Source organism: Xyrauchen texanus, chromosome 10 (genome assembly GCF_025860055.1).
Source record: "Xyrauchen texanus isolate HMW12.3.18 chromosome 10, RBS_HiC_50CHRs, whole genome shotgun sequence".
Lineage (NCBI taxonomy): Eukaryota > Metazoa > Chordata > Actinopteri > Cypriniformes > Catostomidae > Xyrauchen > Xyrauchen texanus.
Window position 1 is genome coordinate 17,469,547 of NC_068285.1, and position 14,215 is coordinate 17,483,761.

General features: G+C 36.2%; 1 pseudogene; it reads left to right on the forward strand.

The window, feature by feature from the left end:
• The first annotated feature begins 2,235 nt into the window (after positions 1-2,235).
• LOC127650841 (nudC domain-containing protein 1-like) overlaps positions 2,236-14,215 on the forward strand; it is a 33,446-nt pseudogene continuing 21,466 nt past the window's right edge.

A 14,215-nucleotide genomic window follows, 5' to 3' on the forward strand; every position in this document is an offset into this window, starting at 1 on the left:
AGCTAATTAATGTTTTCGTGCGTTGCTTTCCAGTTGTTTACTTATGTAAATATGCGCTGAACGGACATCTCGCTGTTTTTTCAGCGTCTCGCGTGGGCGCTGCGTTTTGTTTGGACGCCGTGTCAAGTTAAATAGAAAGTCAAAACGCGTTTCGACACGGGAAATGCGTTATGCTGTTGTGGCGCTGCGTCTTGCTTTTTATAGCGCAGGGACAATTTTGGTATGAACTGCCCCCCCCCCAGAGTTTGAGAGTTGAGCTATGTGGTGTTAACCGCCCTCTAGCGGGTTTTAAGGTGTTATTTTCATTCTCGTAAGTTTTTTTCCTCTGAGACCAGCACAATTTTAGTCAGACTGTTTTGGTTATTATTGATCTATAAGTACTGTGTTAGCAAAGCGACCAATTTTGGAAGACATCTGCAAGTTTTCAAGTTTTAGGTAAGATGAGGCTCGTTCACAAAGGAAACGGCATTCCGTTCAAAAGCATCAAGACGGAGCAAAACTGAATGGAACAGAATGCATATCGAAACACTATTTAAAAGCTGAATGTTTTTAAACTTAACACACCATTAGAAACATAGTTTTATGGGTGGGGACCCGACTCACGACCAAACATCTTGCTTCTACAGGTATACTGCCTACGACTTACAATGTGCTGCGTTCATTTCATGCTTGAATTTAACTCTGTGTAAATTAACTGCTGGACGTGTCTTCTTTAAATCATAAAAAAATTATAATAAATACTTCACCCAAGACAGAAATTATATATAAACAAAGTTGAAAGTAAAAAACTTCAAGCTATTGCAGAAAACTGTGAAGAAAGGCAAATAGTGAGAAGCAATCTCAATATTTGGTTTCCACTGTTATCATGAAAAACTAACAAACAAACAAACAATAAACATATATTGATATTGATTGCGTGCCAGATTAGGATATAAGGAGGTATCTAAAAATATAGTAAAAAAAAAAAAAAATAAAAAATACACTAAGGCATATCATCATAATTCAATGTAAAATATTATTATTAGAAGGATGCACTGAGAGGGCTCATGCAGTTTCTTCGTTTGTTCTAATTGCTCCTGGGATCCCCTGAACAGGAGGATTTGACTTCTCAACAGCACAAGCAGCCACACAGATGTGATGAGATAGTTGGACTAGAGTCGAAGATGCTGGGAAGTCCCAGTCTGTGGTGTAGACCACAGGGGATGTCGTGGTAGCTGCTCTGATTGTAAAGGATCTTGACTCAGCCTTCCAATTATTCAAAGTAAAGGCAAACTTCAAGTTCTCACCTGTAGAAGTGAGTGCAACAGTACTGAATAATAATGAAAGTTACATACATGGTGGCAACTCCCAAAAAAGCTCTCCATCTCGACAACATACTGGATCTGAAATAAACACTCACCACATGCAACATGTGAGCATAAATAGATCTAGCAAGTAAATTTGTTCTTTTTACTTTTTAGCCATAACATAATACATGGTTAAGTCAAGCATAAATATTGGAATGATAATCTGAATCTCACTGATGAAGGTGACATGCATGATTCAAATCATTAGATACAATCTCTCTCCTAAAGAAAATATCTGCATGACTTGAGCATATTCTAAAGCTTTATACATCGGTGGAAAACTTACTATCTGAAGTTTTCCTCCATGCCTATAATTTTTCATAACTTCAGGTTTAGTATGTGGAATGTTGCTCATATTAAGCCACCAAAATTAAAATATGAGGAACAAATGAATGATGTGTTTGTGAATCAGGGCTATAACTGAGCACATCTACAGTAGCTACAACTCTCTCCGTGCAGTTACATTCTCCCTTCCCTCTTGGGCCACAAGGGGGCCCCCTAAAACTGTCTAATTGAGCCATAACAGCTGCCTGAGTCTTACCTTTAGTACATTTAAAAATAATTCGAATTTAAAATAAGAAAACAAACTTGCTTTGCAGGGCTTGGCTCGGGCCCTAAGCAGCTGCCTATAGCTAGAAATGGCCCTGTTGTGCCTTGTGCAGTTTCACAGAGTGACATTCAAATAGCGAAAAATCCCAAATATTTATGGTTTTTTAATAATGCAAAATGCAGTTTCATGGCAAATATTTATAAAAATGTTTGAATGGTAAATTTGATTAAATAACCCATCACTGGTAAGTGTGTGGTAAAAAGTACATTTTGCACTCAGAGAACATGTTAGCTTTAGACATTTGTAATGAGTGAATGAGATGACCCACCACTGGTAAAGATGGTTAGGTCAGTGTAATTGGCCCAGCAGCAGCTAAATGAGATGGTGGTGTTTCTGTGAAAACCCTCCATTGGGTTCTCATTCATATCTTTGAGCACAGCTGAGATTGTTAGACTCGACACACCCACAGACACTCAGTAACCCTGGAAACAGACATGATACACAAAAAAGAATGTTGAATACCCCTTAATAAATACAAGGTGCAGTTTCTTAGTATTCATCTGCTACTTACATGTAAACCTCTGCAGCATCACATAAAGTATATATTTGGGATCAAATATTTATTTTTAATGAAATTAGGAAGCTGATTTTTATCAGCCATAAATATGGTAGTTGTATATCAAAGTACCATGGTATTACCATCTGAAATCACATTGGTATTGCCCAGATGTGCTCTCTCTCTCTCTCTCTCTCTCTCTCTCTCAAACACACACACACACACACACACACACACACACACACACGCACACACATGCACACACACGGTGCAGCTATCATTATGAGGACTCTCCATAGACATAATGATATACTGCATACTGCATAATTTTATACTGTCTGAACTATAGATTCTACACCCTAGCCCAAAACCTCTCAAAAAACTTTATGCATTTTCAACAAAACATCGTTTAGTATGTTTTTTCAACAATTTGAATTATGGGAACATAATTAAGTTCAGTGAGTTATAAAAGGAAATATTTTACTGCTTTTCTAATTGATCAATAATGCTTTCTCAGTATACAGTGTACAGTGGTGCTTCATGATTTTTCTACACCAGCAGAGGGCATTCATGCTTTATTTTAGTTAGCCTGTCAGTCATAGTTTTCCTGATGATCTTGAAAGATTTTTGATCAAAGTTTTTTGAAGCAAATGGAAATTAATCTAAATTTCCTTTTTTGTGATATAGCAATATCAGGTGGATTACAGATTTTGTCCGATTTTTGTTAATTATCATATGCTTATTTGACAGCTTTATTGAAACAAGAGCCAGTCCTTAATTTAAAAATTTAAAGATTGTATTTATTTATTTATTTAAATAATTTATCTATTATGTTTTTTGGGATTTACCTTTCCTTTAGTGTGTAATATAGCTGTTTGTGCATGTAAAAGGTCTGCAAAGTTACAAAGCACAAAGTACATGCAATAGGGAGCTATTCTCTCCCAAAGACAACACTGCTCAATAACTTCTTCCACATTTCTTCCATAAAGTATCTATGTCACTATGTAACACATTTGCATTATGCCCACCTAAGGGTTAAATTGTCCCGTTCTCAAAAATCATAGTTATAGCAGAGGCCAGGATGAGTTGGGCTAGAGTTGTCACCATGTCGAGAAGACGCTGTTTTCTTCAATGCGAAAGCAAAACCTCTTTTTGGACTTCCAAAGGCAGATGAATTGAAGAATAAGTGGTTTAAATTAAATTTGACCACTGTTCCTCAGCAGTACAACTGCAACCAATGCCTGATTTTCAAGTCGGTTACTCCTGAAAGATGGTGCAGTTCTCATTTTGTTGGGACAATCTGGCGCTGCAGAATCACAACCTGTATGTTTGATTATATGTGGATTTATCTGCTATCGAGAGTTCAAATACAGAGTTTTGTGTTGTAGCTATGGTGTACACCCAGTGCACAGCTGTAAGCCTCTGCTAACCTGATAGTTGATGTTATTGTGTTGAAATAGTTTTGCTAATCAGCTGTGGGACCTCTTTTACCTTCAAATGTGTAGAATTATGCAGATTGTTTTCATTCTTACATTCATGAATAGTGATCAAGTGTGGAGATTAATTTATTTTTACAAAAGGTAATTTTACGGTAGTGCTCGGCTAACTTGTTATGTAATGCTTTTGTTTTGGTAAGGGTTTACTATTCAGCTGTGGGCCGGCTTTTACCTAAAACTGTGTAAACTGTGATGGTTGATCTCAAGGGTCTTATATAATTATATAATTACAAGCTGTAATGTTGAGGCTGCTATCCATGGTAGTCCACGGCTAACTTGCTCACTCTCTAATACACCCAGTACTGTCCAGCCGGGAGTAACCCTCTGTTCTCCGTTCATATCTCGGGTGAAAAAAGCTACACCCATTCCAGCAAAAGATGACTTACTTGGATGCACTACGTGTCTTTTACTTAAAGCTTTGTTAGGTTCACAATAATCAACAGTGTAATAATAATCAACGGCAGCCGGAGGTGCAGATGAGGAAGGACCCAGCAGCATGGACAGGACAGGTGCACGATTAGGGATATATTAGTGATTTATTATACACTGAAATTGTTTATATTTGCATTTAAATATAGGCATTTATTACATGGCTTGGTAGAATTCCAATGTAGGAAGAGAGAAGAGGAGGAGCAGGAGAAGAGAGGAGGAGAGAGGAGGAGGAGGCGGAGGAGCAGCAGAAACCAGGAAACAGACAGGTAGAGGGGCAGTGTGCAAGGCTGGGTAGGCAATCATATTAGGCATATCAATCAATCAATCAATCAAAGCTTTATTAAGGACACACACACACACAAAATAGAAAAATACAGCACAATATTACATATTTACATATAGGATAAAATGTCAATAGTTCCACATACTAGATAATAACCTGACTGAAGCACAGATTGAATTAGAAAATGAATTATTCTTAGTCATATTTATTACTGATGTTCTTCTCATGTTCTTCTCAGCTGTACAATCAGTAAGCAGAGGCAGGGTCCAGCACAGGGGAAACTGAGCCAGGGAGAGTTGAAAGTGAGGACACACACACACACACACACACACACACACACACACACACACACACACACACACACACACACACACACAAATCTCTATTTTATGGGACTGCATTGTGGTTTTTGAGTATCTGAGTGGGTATTTGTTAGTATTTGTAACCATTTTATCACTCCGACTGACTGTACACATGACATGCTGGTAGTTAGCAGTATACTAACTATACTGTGACTTATGAGTTCGAGATTAGGTTTTGCTGACCTGGTTGTGTTCAGTGCAATGGTGACTTGCTTATACAACCTGAAGAGGCAGGTGTCATTCTAAAATTTCTTGAAGGTCTTCAGTGTAATCTGATCTCTTTATACCATAAAAACACTATTAGAATTAAAATAACTGCAAAAAATCCTTCTGCTCGTGCACCAAGGGCACTCGCGTAAAAGGCCTCTCCATCTTAAAGTCCCGGGCTGAATTTCAGTCCCAGTACGTCCCTGCTTACCACTGTGAAACTTCCTGCTCAAGTCATGCTTGTGAAGGTGGTTTAGGTCGATCAGCTTGTTCTTCCAAACTTTCATTATCGGACACAAACTGGTATGGCAAAAACCGATGCCATTGTTACCATAGTTACAATTGTGTTTAATAGTGTTCTTTTGTTAAGGAAGCCTAAAACTCAGTTATGGTAAGGGGCGTTACATTTCCGACACACGCTCTATGCAGTTGACCAATCACAACAGACTAGGCCAGCTTACCAATCAGAGCAGACTGGGTTTTTCAGAAAGGGGGGCTTTAAAGAAATAGGACCTAAATCAGAGTGTTTCAGCCAGAGAGGGAAAAGAGTGGCTGCAGAAATGTACAGTATGAGAAAAATAATGTGTTTTTTGAACATTAAAGCTTGTAAATCTATTCTAGTAGACCCCCAAAATAAAATCATGAACCTGAAAATTTGCATAGTATGGGCTCTTTTTTCTTTAAGAAAAATAATAAATTACAGTGTTTGCAATTCCATGCAATTCAATCTGAACCGTTTAATGCATAACTCGACTTTTTAGTGACCCGGGACCTCATTCCACCCCCTGTACCCCATATAGTTCTGCCCAAACCTCTTTAGTATTCCTCAACCTTTATCTTCTGAACAGTGTAAAAAAAAAAGGCAGTTGCAAATTGTTTTATTTATAAATGATTAATTACCAAAATTGTCCAAGATATGTAATATTGTTGCTGTTTTTTGCGATTCCATAAATAATATTTTTGTTTATTTCACATCTATATAAGTTTACTATTGCATGATTTCTTTGTTTATTACAAGACAAATACAATATTCATACAAATGGCTACTATATCATATTGAATTTCTATGTGGCAATTATCCTTATTCCATATACATACATATTGTACATCCTATTTCTTACTCAAAGTGGTGCTGATGTTACAGTAATTGACTTGATTTACATTTGACATTGCTATTTGACAAAAAAGCAAAGTGGAAGTAAACTATAGCAAGAGTAACACATGAACAGTAGGATATAGCTATTGTCATTTGAGTGTACTACTGAAATTATGTAAGTTGTGCCTCTATTTAGACTCAAAAAGTGAAAATACATGTGTAGCTTATGTGTTCTGTATAGCTCTGTATGCGTTTGACAGCCAGTTGCATCTCTTGAAATTTCAATGTCGAAGTAATAAATCCTGTTCTATATTTGTTGAATTATGTCTTTGATATATTAAAAATATATCATAATCTATAATATTCTAATTGTCTTGAAAAAGTTTTTAAAATTCTTGGCATTTTGTAGATCCATTTTGAGATATGTAATAATGTTTGGTGAAACACCCATGCATTTAAGGGTTAAAGAAATTTCAGCGACATGCACGTTTTTGGGGTGTTAATTCTATGAGGTACATTACCATACTGTCTTAAGGAAAACAAATACACAATTAAATAAATATCATTAACTTAAAATGCTATTGGTGGTGATTTGATCATAATTTACTGGATTATTGCTGTTGACTAGGGCATCGTAATTATTGCAATGATTCATCATTAGCTCTTAACCGATTATTCAGCTTGTGCCCTGACTTAAAAGGTTGTATTAAACATGCTTACTAACAATAAAGAAGAGAAAATACTTCTAAATAATATTAACTTAATTAAAGCGAAAAAATACTTTTTATTAAGTTTAATTCAGTAAAGAAATCACTGCAAAAAAAAAAAAAAAAAAAAAAAAACTATTGTTATCAAGTGTTTTTGTCTTGTTTCCCATTTAAAATTGTCTAAAATAATCCTTAAAACAAGATACATTTACTTGATAAGCAACATATAAGATATTTAGTCTTGCTTTAAGAGAATGTATCGTAAACATAAATGTATTTTGTATATTAAAATAGGTGTATTTTTTCACTCGGGTATACTTCCTTGAGTGCAGACGAAATATATTTATATTCAACATCTACTCTCTAAAAATAAGCAAAAAATCTTATATGATGCTTATACTGTATGCATCTTTTTTAAAAGGATTTGTAGATATTTGTAAATATTTGTATTTCTAATATTATATTCAACATTCTCTGATAAAAAATGTTTTTATTGGCAAATTAAATTTTTTAAATTGCCAATTTACTTCATGATAAGAAATGCACAGTGACGTATATTATGATTCAATAAGTCGCAAGCCATCACGTTATAATCTACCTGCATTAAGAAATCTATAACACATTAAATATAACTGCATTTAAGATGTAAATTAAGATGTTTGCTTTAAAAACTCTCAACACCCAAGTTTTGCATCAGCGGAGCAGCAGCTCTAGCGCCACTTATTCCCCAAAGAGTGTGCTTCTGTATTTACATATTTGATATTTTTGTATAATTCCCTCATACTTTGTGATCTACATCACCAGAAGCTGTGAGCTGTGAGTGCATCTGGACTGTGCGTTGTGTAATTCCTCCTCTCCTCAATCAGGCGCGAGCTGCAGTGTTGCTCTCACGCGTCATCATAAGAGTATAATATGATCTCATGTTAGGCTAAATGAGATCAAATGACAATTCAACAATAAACATTTTTGTAGAGAATTTTTTACTGTCGATTATGTCGACAAATAATTTCAGCCCTACCGTTGACTCAGAGGGTTAGCAAATGACTTGTTATTAAATGTGCTGATTGCGCTGTAGTTACAGTTACCCTACTGCAATTATCTCTCCTTGGGGGACTGGGTGTATTCTCTCAAAGATACTGGGCAGAGGGCATTTTACTTCTGGGAAAGAAATGAAAACAGATACAGGTCTCTGTTAATTCCATGGCAACCACTGGCCAATTGCTGCCCAATTCCTCTGAGAAATTGCTACCTTATAGACTGTGTAATTGATGATTATTAAGTTAAATGTTATCCTTTTCAAATTGAAGCCTTTGAAGTTCAGGAACAGGCAGACTTGGATGCATGATATTTATTAGTTTTATTTCTAAATTGTTTGTGTATGATCTGCTATTTGTTTCAAGTTGGTAAGTTTAAAGATAACATTGGAAGACATTGACACAACAAGCCCTTGAAGAGGTGCATAGACTAAATATTTTAGACAGTTCACTTCAAGGTGGCATATTTGAATTGACTGGCTGACTTGCTCAGATCTTTTGGTGGTTAAATCCTGCTGTGGTTACCAAAAGATTATAGGTGCAAAGGCCATATGCAGGATTCTAGAAAACCTGGATTTTTGTACTGCAGTTTTCCAGTCATGGAAATGTCAGGGAAAAGGCTAAAAGTACCTACATGTCCTTGAAAATAATTAGGATAGTTGTCCTTGAAAATATTTCCCTCCCACTAAATGTTGTACGTTTTGGTCTCATAAAATGTCCTGGAAAATAATGCATTGAAAAGAGATAGATACAGTATAAAATATATACAGTTGAAGTCAGAAATTTAAAAACATCTTAGCCAAATACATTTAAACTCAAACTTTTTTCACAATTCCTGACATTTAATCATAGAAAACATTCCCTATCTTAGGTCAGTTAGGATCACTATTTTAAGAATGTGAAATGTCAGAATAATAATAGAGTGTATTATTTATTTCAGCTTTTATTTCTTTCATCACATTCCCAGTGGGTCAGAAGTTTACATACACTTTGTAAGTATTTGGTAGCATTGCCTTTAAATTGTTTAACTTTGATCAGATGTTTTGGGTCGCCTTCCACAAGCTTCTCACATTAAGTTGCTGAAATTTTGCCCGATTCCTCCAGACAGAACTGGTGTAACTGAGTCAGGTTTTTAGGCCTCCTTGCTCGCACACGCTTTTTCAGTTCTCCCCACAAATTCAAAGATCAGATTGAGGTCAGGGCTTTGTGATGGCCACTCCAATATCTTGACTTTGTTTTCCCTAAGCTATTTTGCAACAAATGTGGAGGAATGCTTGGGGTCATTGTCCATTTGGAAGACCCATTAGTGACCTAGCTTTAAATTCCTGGTTGAGGTCTTGAGATGTTGCTAAAATATATCCACACATTTTTGTGTCACGTCATCATGATGTTTCAATTTTTGTTTCATCAGACCAGAGGACACAAAGTAAGATCTTTATACCCATGTGCACTAGCAAACTGTAGTCTGGATTTTTTATGGCAGTTTTGGAGCAGTGGCTTCTTTCTTGCTGAGCAGCCTTTCGGGTTATGTCAATATAGGACTCGTTTTACTGTGGATATAGATACTTGTCTACCTGTTTCCTCCAGCATCTTCACAAGGTCCTTTGCTGTTGTTCTGGGATTGATTTACACTTTTTGCACCAAACTACATTCATCTCTAGGAGGCAGAATTTGTCTCCTTTTTTTGACTATTTATTGTACAGATGAACGTGGTACCTTCAGGTATTTGGAAATTGTTCCCAAGTATGAACCAGCCTTGAGGATGTCCACAATTAGTCCACAAAGAGTTCTTGGCTGATTTCTTTTGATTTTTCCATGATGTCAAGCAAAGAGGCACTGAGTTTGAAGGTTGGCCTTGAAATACATCCACAGGTACATCTCCAATTCACTCCAATTAGCCAATTAGCCTATAAGAACTAATTGGCCAATTGCCTAAAGGCTTGACATAATTTTTTTGAATTTTCCAAGCTGCTTAAAGGCACAGTTAACTTAGTGTATGTAAACTTCTGACCAACTGGAACTGTGATATAGTCAATTAAACAATCTGTCTGTCAACAATTGTTGGAAAAATGACTTGTGTCATGCACAAAATAGATGTCCTAAACGACTTGCCAAAACTATAGTTTGCTAATATGAAATCTGTGGAGTGGTTAAAAAATGTATTTGAATGACTCCTGAACTGTATATTTAAGGGTTAAGGGGTGATCTTTACTTTATCTGAACTTTAACTATTTGAGCAAGACATTAATCTAAATGTAAGAATCTGCTTGTACTGCATCTTGGTTTGTCGTTATTTAGCCTAAGTGATTTACTGTATAGAACAAAGCATCTTGCTCTGACAAAATATGTGCCAAGTTTAACCAGGTGTTGTTCCAACATTTTCTATGGAGAGCTGTGTTACTTGTGGGTGTAGAGATGGTCCAGGGATAATTATTATGGTAATTTATGCCCTGTTGGCCCTATAGCCTACAGCCTTAAAGAGTCTATTCCAGAGACTAAAGTTTTTCTGGGACGCAGCCTTGGGGAATCCTCTGGAGATGTTCGGTTTTGAAGCGGACCCAAACTCATTTGAGGGGGAGCAGTTATGTGACTCTCTGAGCCTGACCTCTGAGACCTGGGCCGCACTTTTGGATGGAATGGGAACGCTGACTCTTCTGTGCACCATGAAACATGTACTACAAATGTCCTGCATCTTGAACTTCAATAGTAGTTCAATTTAGCAAATTGTGATATTCTATTCTTAAAAATGACAACCTGTTAAAGTGCACTCATGTATACAATCATGACCATTTACATGAGATGAAGACATATCAGTAACCTTATAAAAGCTGCATATTCTACATGGAGATGGTCCCCTCATGGGGCTGCCATGTTTGGATCACATGACCACCAGCTGAATACTACTTTCTTAGTCTTAGTAACCACCCTGTTATTAGACACTTTCACTCATGTATTAAATTAATCATAAATAGTGAATTTCTACAGTGGCATTGATCACTGAAAACTATTGCGTTTGAATGATGCCCCTAGAGGTCAGTGTAAGTCCAAGATGACAGATTCAAAACACTACTGAGTGCACATTTAAATGTGTTTGTAAGCAACTAATAAACTTGAATAGCCTCAGATTATTGAGACCAGATACTGTACCTTGAATTCATATACTTACATAGCCAATATGACACATTATACATCAGTTTGAATGACATTATGCTATTTCTGCACCTTAGTCTTAAGGAGTTATTCGGCTTTAATAAATGTCTGTTAGCTTTGATGCCGTCTATGTTAGTGTACTCCTAAACATTGACAAAATTCACCTTAAGCAGATGCAAATTTTCGGTTTTCAAATTTACAGTCTCAAGAAAACACACCAAAACATTGATGAGTCTTCTAGCACTACATATATTTTTGTCCAGTCAAATGCCCTCTAGAATAAGGATATTGATATACAGTCCAAACTATACTGTCAAAACTTATGGTAGTACAGGTATGGGGGACTTTCATGGGGACTTTAATTGTTAGTTTCTAATGAGTGATCAGCAGGTGCCTGCAGTCTTATCTGATTAAAATGTTATTCTGCACATGCTATTGTCCAAGTAGTTGTTTTATGCTAGTTAAAGTGTGTGGTGCTTATGCAGAGTTATATTACCATTTAAATGTATTTGTATTTATTTTATCCCCAGCCCATGATCTGTGAGCGGCTAGGAGAGCCATTCATCATCGTTCACAGTCTGGCTCGTGTGCACTCTAACATTAACACTGTTGAAGTGCTGCTGCTTAGAGTCCAGAAAGATCCATCTGATACCGAAGGCAGCAGCTTCTCAATCTTGCTGGAGTGGATCACTGTGGACAACTCTGCAGGGCAGGGTGAAACTGAGGGGTTCTTTGTTGTTCAGCTCAAATTATTTTAACTCTTACACTTAAAGTGATAGTTCACCCAAAAATGAAATTCTCTCATCAGTTATTCACTGTCATGCCATCCAAGATGTGTATGACTTTCTTCTGCAGAACACAAACAAAGATTTTTAGAAGGATATTGCAGCTGTGTAGGTCCATACTATGCAAGTGAATGGTGGCCAGAAATCTGAAGGTTCAAATATCAAATAAAGGCAGCATAAAAGTAATTCATACAACTCAAGTGGTTTAATCTATGTTTTCTGTAGTGATCCAAATGGTTTTGGGTGAGAACAGAGCAAAATGTAATTCCCTTTTCACTATAAATCTTGATAGAAGTCTCCTTGGTGATCATGATTTCAAGCTTGATTATAATTGTGTTATAACACATTAATATATAATAATATGGGGAATATATAACAAGTATACTGTATAGGGAATGTACCATACAGTGGGGTCCAAAGTAGAAATGCTTTCTAAAGGAATGCAGGTCATCACAGGAGAAGAGAAGTATAGTATGAGGAAGAAGAGGATGATGAAGGAGAAGTCCGTCCTGCATTATACTGTGGTAGAGCCTCAGGGTAAAGGACTCATTGTAGCTTCAGAGAAACCCTTCACTTTCGCTGAGGCGGATGGAGTTCCGCTTGAAGAACCACCTGCTGACGAAATGGATGTGGCGAGCTCATGTGAGAAACTCACCCACAACCTTTGTGACATTATGATAGCTTTACTCACATGAAACCATTTTCCACAGTCAGTGCCAAGTTCCAAGCATCAAGTACAGCTCCTATACTTGAATGAGTAAAGACCAAAATCTCCAAAATTGATTAGTTCCATTTCTTGAACATATTTCAATTCAGCAATAAATGTGGAATTAGAGGTCGACCGATAGTGGATTTTGCAGTACCAATAAATAAAGTGGTGGCCGATAATTTTTTAAATCAAGTTTATGGAATGTTAAAATATTTTCTTAATCTTTCCCTACTTTGATGGACACAGACATAAAAGTAACACGAGTCCAAAATGAATTAATTCCCAGATGCAGTTTATTGTGCAACCAAAATCTCAGTACTTACCAGAATTTTTTTTTTTAATTTTATTTGGTGCATAAGGTGGGACTTTTATAAATAAAAAATAAAAATTAATAAATTTATTGGGATAAATAAGCCCAAAATACACTATGGACTCTTATTTTAAAATGATGGAGACTTGGGTCTGTTACAATGTCGTCATGTAAATATTTACCAAATTAAGCTTCTTATAGCCCATATATTTACCAGACGGTGGGTTTTGTAAGTATGAATTTCATCAGATGAGGTTTAATGAGGTATAAGGTTAATAATTATTCCAAGATATGAAGTTCGAGACTCAATTTATGAGCTGGTGGGTGACTTTTCTTTATTCTCAAATTTTTGCAAGCCCTTGCAATTTAGTTCTCTAGTTCAGTAGTCAGGGCACTGTTCAGGGAGTCAGCCTTTTCCAGAATTGCAAAATGGTTCAGGTGCACTGAAATGTCATCATGTCTACTGTTGTCTTTCAAGTTCTTTCATCTTCTCTCCCATATATTGTCTCTGCATACAACTGAAACTGGTTCCATTTAAATCTGAAAAATTAATATCTGAACAAACATTGCCTGTATAAACACTGTTGTCTGGCGAACAAAACCATCTCTCTTGACTTTTTGTTGTGTTCTTGATTTGCTGTAGTCCCAAGATATAAATATACATTGTGAGAAAGTAACATTTCTCCACCATACTTTTACAGCATTCTCAAAGCCCACAAGAAAATACATTTGAAGTCACCAATCAACCTTTAAACTCTGAAGTGCCTTAGACTTGAGGAAACGTACTTCACAGTATGAATGAGAGACTTGCAGTATTCATAGAAACATCATATAGAATCATTCAAATAGAATTCCTCAAATAGCTTCCGAGTGTCTCTGTATTGTAGCGGTCATCAATTAGGTTACTCTTTGGGAGGGAATTTTACATAATGTATGCCAGTTTATCTCATTTAAATGTAGACCAGTTGTGTGACACACTGGTAAGAAATACATTTTGTCTATGTTTCTATGTAACAAAAGCTAATATAAGCATAATTGATATCAAGTTTCTCTTGCTTTCATGTATGAGATCTTGTCACAATAAGTGGTGCCACATTTGTTTAGAGATAATGTACAGTCAACTGATCATTTTTAGAAAATAAACCCTGACAGGGTGATCAGAGTGTTGTTGTTTAAAACCTGATAATTTTAC